Source organism: Equus caballus, chromosome 15, assembly GCF_041296265.1.
Source record: "Equus caballus isolate H_3958 breed thoroughbred chromosome 15, TB-T2T, whole genome shotgun sequence".
Classification (NCBI taxonomy): domain Eukaryota; kingdom Metazoa; phylum Chordata; class Mammalia; order Perissodactyla; family Equidae; genus Equus; species Equus caballus.
Window position 1 is genome coordinate 96374982 of NC_091698.1, and position 7537 is coordinate 96382518.

Consider the following 7537-nt stretch of genomic DNA (forward strand, 5'->3'; position numbering starts at 1 on the left):
AAGAGAAGGGTACTCACCTCTGCCAGTGCCCTTTGAAAGGGAAACTTGAAAAATGTGAACCTGAAACTGACAATGATAAATCAACCAACTCCCAATTTGATTAATAGTACATTCTTTTAGTCTCTTAATGGCTCATAATTGCCTGTTGAAAAGAATGAATAGAATAATTTTGGTCACATACAAATTTAGAATGAAACTTCCTGAAAGGAACTGCTTTATAAAAAATGATGACGAATTAGTTTTAGAAAAAGAAAAGCCTAATCAGAGTGTAGACAAGTCTATTACATTCAGTTCAATACAGCTCCACAAATATTAATTGAATGCCAACTGTTTTCAAGGCACTGTGGCTTCAAGTTTCTTGTCCCCCATGGACAGCTCCCCCGTGGACTTGGGTTAAGAATCACTGACGTGAGAAACTATCCTGTCTGAAAACCAATTCAGAATTTCAGGGGAGTTTTAGGTTTACTCCCTAAGATAAAGACAAATGTCTCTCTAGTCAGTACACTAAAAATGAAAAACCTCAGTAATATATACTCTCCAATATCCAACAATAGTATACTGTCCAAATTTGAGGGCAAAGATAGAAATCATTACGTTTTGCTATGGTGACTGTTTAAATCCTAAATAAAATATATAAAATAAGAGGTGTTAGTGTGCTACATAATTAGATGTTAGCAAATGGGCACAGCGTATGTCTCAAATATAATCATGGCCTCCAGGGTATCTTACCAGCCAGCAGACTAATAAGTCTTGAAAAATATGATCTATTTAAACATAATTTGAAAGGTCTTCAATGGTCCTTATCGCTTTGGTGGAAGTCTTGTGTCCACAAGTCTAAAAATTACTATTCTAAATTTTGTATTGTCCATGGTGGCTCAAACATCTGGTGAAAAGGAGACAAGTCATCCAGTCTAAGGGGAAGCACTTTTCCCAGGAGAGGAAATAAATTGATTTATTTTTCCACATATTAATGTAAACAACACAAGCAGCATGAGCCAGGCACTAACAGGACCTTGGGAGAATCAGTAGAATAAGACATGAGTCTTGCCTTCAGGGGAATTAATTCACCTTATTGAAGGTAAGAGGGACAAGTTGATCAATAATTATGGAGCTAGCATAGAAGCATACCAGGCTGCTTTGGAAATGCAGAGGAGACACATCTAAATTAGACTTCCTGGGGCGTTACAGAAAATCTAATTTGAAGTACAAAAGACAAGCAAGAGTTACCTAGATGAAAATAAGGGAAGAAATTCAGACATGGAATGGCAAGGTAGGAGGATTTATCAAAGCCCCATAAATCCTGTTAGCATACCTTGAATAGGCTCATCTATTAAGCATTTCCAACATCATTGCTCTGATGCAGAATTCACCAACTAGCATTCATGCACCTATCAGTTTGTCCCTTAGCAATGTTTCCTAAAGTAGGGTTGAGATGTCAGTCTATAAACTGTTAACGTACAGTGATGAGATAAGGCAGACATCAATAGTGTTTAGGATTTTAATAACCATTTTCGTTGCTGTGACATTCAAACACATGATCAATGGGCTTGTCTCCTTGAATGGGATATTGGAAAAAAAGATTTGCATGCAACTGCCATGGGTTGAATTATGCCTCCCCCTCCCCAAAATATGTTCCAAGTCCTAACCCTAGTACCTCAGTACTCAGTACCTAGATCTTTGCAGATATAATCCAGCCAAGATGAAGTCATTAGGCTGGGCCCTAATCCAATAGGACTAGCATCCTTATAAAAAGTAAAATTGAGCATAGGCAAACATAGAGAATACCATATGAAGACAAAGTCACATGGGGAGAACACCACATGATGACAGTGGCAGCAATGGAAATGCTGCAGCTTCAAACCAAAGAATGCCAAGAATTGTCAACAGGCCACCAATATCTGGAAGTATTTACTTCCAGAGGCTAGAAGAAACAAGAATTCCCCCCTACTGGTTTTAGGGAGAACATGGCTCTCCCAACACCTTAATTTTGGACTTCTAGTCTCCATAACTGTGAGACAATAAAGGAAACTAGTATAGTTAATGAATTGGAAAACAAACAAACACTAGTCCTTCATCACAGATAGCTTGAGAAGTTCTGCCCTAGTTGAGGGGAAAAATTAAATCAGCAGTGGCACAGACAGGGATCATAAATGACCCACAGATAAGAAGAGTCTAAGGAAAATTAATAAAAGCAACAGAATCAGACAAGCAATGGAATTGAGGAATTCCTCAAGCAAGGGGTAGTGAAGCAGAGAAGTGCTGCTCTGCCTGTGAGCGTTGGTTATCCATGAGATGTGCTTTACCACACCCTGTACCCCCTCCTGATCCCATAGACTTTTAAAGGTAACTTAATTTTACCCAGGACACCTGAGGACTTTCAGAAATGTTTGGGAGAGGAATACATGGAACCTACAAATCAAATGGCAACTCTTGACTCTAAAATGTGAATTTAATAGTTATATTGTAGGTGGTAAGTAGAGATCACACACTTCACTCACTGTGCATTAGGCATAATCCCAAACCTTCACAAATATTCTCATTTAATGTCTACAGTGGTAAGTGATATTAATTTTTTTCACTTCAAAATGAGAATAGATGAGTAACTTGCCCAAGATTAGACAATTAGGCAATGGAAGAGCCAAGCTCCAAATTCAGATGTTTCTGACCCCAGTGTTCCTGTTTTTAACCATAATCCTTGGTTATTTCCCCAGAAAAACTGAGTGAAGCATATTTTACCTGCTGGTGAAACTTGAAAACGTGTTTGTATCTATGCACGCATATAGTCTATTAGTAACCACCCTATAAATACCAGATACGGTAGCAGACAATTTCTTTTTATCAGTTCTAACTCCCCATTGTTAACCCCATTGTACATATGGAGAAATAAACTATGGTCATTTCAACGTTTTTAAAAGAGAATTTAAACTCATAATTGATTCTACCACTGAACCCCCTTCCACGGTCTCATCCCTTCTCTTTGTGCTAGGGTCGGGTAGCCTGGTTAAGGTACAAAAGTAGAACCCTCAGGAAGCCCTCCTTCATGGAGGTGGGTGGCTTCTCCATCTGTCGTTTCTCTTTTGGTGCCTTCAAGTACATGCTTTCAAGTGGTTTGATGATGTTTAGAAGAAAAGACACAGGGACAATATGCACATTTTCCCCTCAAACTGATAAATTCTGGGTTAATTACATCCCACACTATTTCTTCTGTGAGAGTAAACTATTTTCTCCTCAGAAACTGGGACAAACCAAGAGGCTCAGCTCTTCGGAAGGAGAGACCACAGATTACAGACTCATTGTCTACAGGGTAATTAACAAGTCAAAAATCTAGGAGCTGAGAATTAGTTTGGGGATTCTGAATAATAAAGGTCCTTATTAGAGGATCAAAATATACAGAAGTTAAGACTGTGGGCCCTACAGATAGAATTCTTAGGTTCAAATCCTGGGCATATTAGCTACCTGTTATAATCTTGGGACAGTCTCTTAACCTATTTGTGTCTCAATTCTATTATCTGTAAAATGGGGATAATAATAATACCTCATCGAGTAATGCAATGTTGGCATGTAGTTCACATCATATAAACATTTGTTATATTAGGAACCGTTCTCTTGTATCAGTAGGAATTGATGTCTATGAAACAATTACACAATTTGTAGTAAAAATGAAAGAAAACTGTCTACCTGTCTGGAAATTAGTGTTTCTTAGTTGTGTCTCATCCAAATATTCCTATTTTTTACCTCCTCAAAACTGATCACCTCAGAAAACTGAAGCAGCTCAGTACGTGGGTTGCTTGAAAGTAGAACTGCATGTTATCTACGCTTAATCCAGCCCTTATCTTTACAAACACGTCTATTCCTCTACCTTCTTTATGTTTTCCTTGACTTGCGCTTACAGCAGCAACAAAGATAGTGGTACATCTTTTAAGAACTGAGCCCCAGAAGACCCAAGTTCTACTTTTATTGTACATATTTCTGTAGTCACTATGATTCCATCAGCGTGTTTCCTTGTGTGGAAATTGGATTGATAAATCCCTGCCCTGATTATTTCAGGGAGGTTTTATGAAAGCAAAAGTGAAATTACTTTGAAAAATTTGCAACAATAAATAGAGGAGATAAACCTAGAGAACCTATTTATTTAGTCATAAAGACCAAAATAATGCAGTTTTGCTGTAAATAAAATGATGTGTGTAAAAATTGAATGGTTTGAGGAAAGTGGAATGAATTTTAAAATGTATCTTAAAAGACACATAATACAATATGTACCATTCCAAGTATTTCTCTACTATAGCTACCTTATTATTATATTTTCATTAAGATAGAAGAAGAATATGGAAAGAATTCAAGAAGTCATTTTTTATGAACATCAAGTACACAACAAATGGTCAAATCTCTAATAGTATATTCGTCAAACAATTAACAAATTCCAAGGGCCTCCTCTCTGCGAGGCAGCATGAGAAAACAAACTAGGAGAAAAGGAATACGTGGTGAGAAAAAATTAGGTTGCAGGCACAGAGCAAAGTTCTTGCATTTGTTATCTTATATATCCTTAGTATTCCTTAAAACAATGTGAAGACATAGACGGTCTTTCAATTCTCTACATAAGGAAGCAAGATAAGAGAAGTCCTATAACTTGCCCATGGTCACAGAGCTAATTCCAAGCACAAGCTGGATTCAAACCCAGGCAAATCCACCACCTATTCCATCTCCTCACATGGGGCCCAGGTTTCCATGGGCTCTTCCTACTAGCTGGAGAGGAGTTGATATGTGTATAAAGTAACCAACCTTGAAAGTGTAAGTGATGTCAAAGAAATAATGTACTTGAAAGACCTTAAGGTCTTTGTAAACAGTAAAACTAAGTAAGAAATATGAGATGTTAGTGATAAAGGCCAAGAATATCCTTGTACTAAATGACAGCAATGCTCAGAGGAATGGCCAGACATGCCAGCAGTGGTAGGGGGACGTTGAAATACAGCTTGCAGTAGAGTAAGATAACTAGACATCAGTGGAGATTCCAAACATTTCCCACAGGGTTTAGAGGCATAGAATTGAGAAAGATCATAAAGTCCACGTGATGGCCTATTTGATGACATGTTATTTGAGATTTAATTGAAAATAGCAGTCAAAGCTGTGAGAATAATTTTGTTCTTATACTTTTCCTCTGTATAGCAATCTCCAGAGTCAGCAAAACCCAGTGATCTTTCATTTATCAACATATTAGAGTTTTTCCGTCTAAAAACCCTGTTTTTCTGCCTCAATGAGTAAGCAGTTGGAGCCTAAAATGGAAAAGATGCACTTATTTCTCATGAAACATACTCTAATGATGGGATGTTCTTAATAGACAAATTGGAAAGATCACCAGTATATAAGTTACCCTTGAGGAAAGATCACTGGAGTTGAATTGAGAAGATCGGATGCAAGCTTCAACTCTAATAAATATGCTATATGTTTGACCCTGGATAAGGTACTTAGCATCCAAACTTTTCTCGCTTAAAAAATATAATACAGGCCAGCCCCAGTGCTTAAGTTTAGCATACTCTGCTTCGGTAGCCTGGGTTGGGTTCCCAGGCACAGACCTACACCACTCTGTTAGTGGCCATGCTGTGCTGGCAGCCCACATACTGAAAAATAGAGGAAGATTGGCCCGGATGTTACCTTAGAGCAAATCTTTCTCAGCAAAAAAGGAAAATATATATATATATAATAGTAATAATAATATTAATTAATACTTAATCAGCACATACATTATTGCAGGAGTTGGCAAATGAAGGCCCTCCATCTGTTTTTGCAAGTGAAGTTTTCTTTATTTGCAGGAACATTAATTTGCAAGTTGTCTGTTGCTGCTTTCACGCTACAACAGCAGAGCTGAGCAGTCATTCACATATGGCATTACCTGAAAAACCTAAAGTATTTACTATCTAGCTCTTTACAGAAAAGTTTGGCCAACCTCTGATCTATATAGTACATAACTATTTTATTCTTTACAACAACACTATAGGTAGTTACAGTTATTATCCACATTTTACAAATGAGGATGCTGAAGCATAGAGATATTTAGTAACACGGCCAAAGTTACAAAGCTACGGAGTGGAGGAGTTAGTATGAAAACAACTACCACACTAAAATTAAAGAATTCTGTTGTAGAGTTCTATTGGTAGTGGGAGCGGAGAGCGGACCTCAGACAGCCCTGAGCACCCCACCGCCGCCGCCGGCCTAGTTACCATCACACCCCGGGGAGGAGCCGCAGCGGCAGCCGGCCCCAGTCACCAACGCCACAACCGTGAGCAGCCAGGCAGAGACCCCCGCCCCCGGCGCAGGGAGCGGCGGCCCGGGTGGCCTCACGTCCGCAGCGCCTGCCAGCGGGGACAAGAAGGCCACCACAACGAAGGTTTTGGGAACAGTAAAATGGTTCAATGTAAGAAACGGATATGGTTTCCTTAACAGGAATGACATCAAGGAAGACATTTGTACACCAGGCTGCCATAAAGAAGAATAACCCCAGCGATGGAGAGACTGTGAAGTCTGATGTTGAAGGAGAAAAAGGTGCAGAGGCGGCAAATGTTACAGGCCCTCTGGAGTTCCAGGGCAAGGCAGTAAATATGCTGCAGACGGGTAATCATTGTAGACGCTATCCACGTCGCAGGGCTCCTCCACGCAATCACCAGCAGAATTACCAGAATAGTGAGAGTGGGGAAAAGAACGCAGCATGTGCAAGGAGAAGTGATGGAGGGTGCTGACAACCAGGGTGCAGGGAACAAGGTAGACCAGTGAGGCAGAATACGTATCGGGGTTGTAGCCCAGGATTCCACAGCGGCTCTCCTCGCCAAAGACAGCCTAGAGAGGACGGCAATGAAGAAGATAAGGAAAATAAAGGACGTGAGACCCAAGGTCAGCTGCCACCTCAACGTCTGTACCACTGCAACTTCAATTACCAACGCAGACGCCCAGAAAACCCTAAACCACAAGACGGCAGAGACAAAAGCAGCCGATCCACCAGCTGAGAATTCATCTGTTCCCGAGGCTGAGCGGGGCGGGGCTGAGTAAATGCCAGCTTACCATCTCCCGGTTTAGTCATGCAACAATAAGAAATACATATGAAATTCCAGTTATAAGAAATGAACGAAAGACTGGAGCTGAAGACCTTAAGTGCTTGCTTTTTGCCTGTTGACCAGATAACTAGAACCATCTGTGTTATCTATGCAGCGTGGGGTTGTTATTATTTTTACCTAAAGATGTCTCCTTTTGGTAATGACAAACGTGTCTAAGAAAAAAAAGTCTGGTTTTTCTCGATACACCTTTAAATGTTTTTAAATTGTTTCATATCTGGTCAAGTTGAGATTTTTAAGAACCTCATTTTTAATTTGTAATAAAAGATTACAACTTGATTTTTTCAAAAAAGTCAACAAACTGCAAGCACCTGTTAACACAGGTCTTAAATTTTTAAAAAAGAATTCTATTGTAATATGTCGAAAAGTACATTGTGAAGCGTTAAAAATTCATGAATCATCTTTTGAGATGCAGTGTGCCCTTAAAATCAATTTTC

The 7537-nt window shown here is 39.3% G+C and overlaps 1 pseudogene; it reads left to right on the top strand.

The window, feature by feature from the left end:
• The window catches only part of LOC100072248 (Y-box-binding protein 1-like), a 41810-nt pseudogene extending 34772 nt beyond the window's left edge, over positions 1 to 7038 (top strand).
• The last annotated feature ends 499 nt before the right edge of the window (positions 7039 to 7537 follow it).